Consider the following 406-nt stretch of genomic DNA (forward strand, 5'->3'; position numbering starts at 1 on the left):
TTTGTTTAAACAAAACCCACTTGACAGCCGGGCCTAACGAGCTGGGATCAGTTGATTTCTTCTCGAGCATTGAGACGACCACTTCCTATTGAATTTTGGCCCCCTTTGAAGCTCAATTCCCCACAGCTCCGCCCTAATGACAAGCAATGTTATGCCGTTTGCAATGGCTGAGATGGATTCCAAGATGGCCGCTCTGCGACCTTCACGGCAGTGGGTGTGGTCAGCAACACCTGGAAGGGGCCCTCCCAACGTGGACTGCTCCAGGTTTTCCTTTTGATGACCTTAATGAACACCCAGTCGCCAGGGGCCACCTTTTTTTCTGTTGGAAAAAAAAAAATCTGGAGACAGTAATTTTGAACTAATTATTCCTTTTTATTGTAGTATTTTGATTATCAATGGTCTGTTC

Source organism: Austrofundulus limnaeus, unplaced genomic scaffold (assembly GCF_001266775.1).
Source record: "Austrofundulus limnaeus strain Quisiro unplaced genomic scaffold, Austrofundulus_limnaeus-1.0 Scaffold1047, whole genome shotgun sequence".
Lineage (NCBI taxonomy): Eukaryota > Metazoa > Chordata > Actinopteri > Cyprinodontiformes > Rivulidae > Austrofundulus > Austrofundulus limnaeus.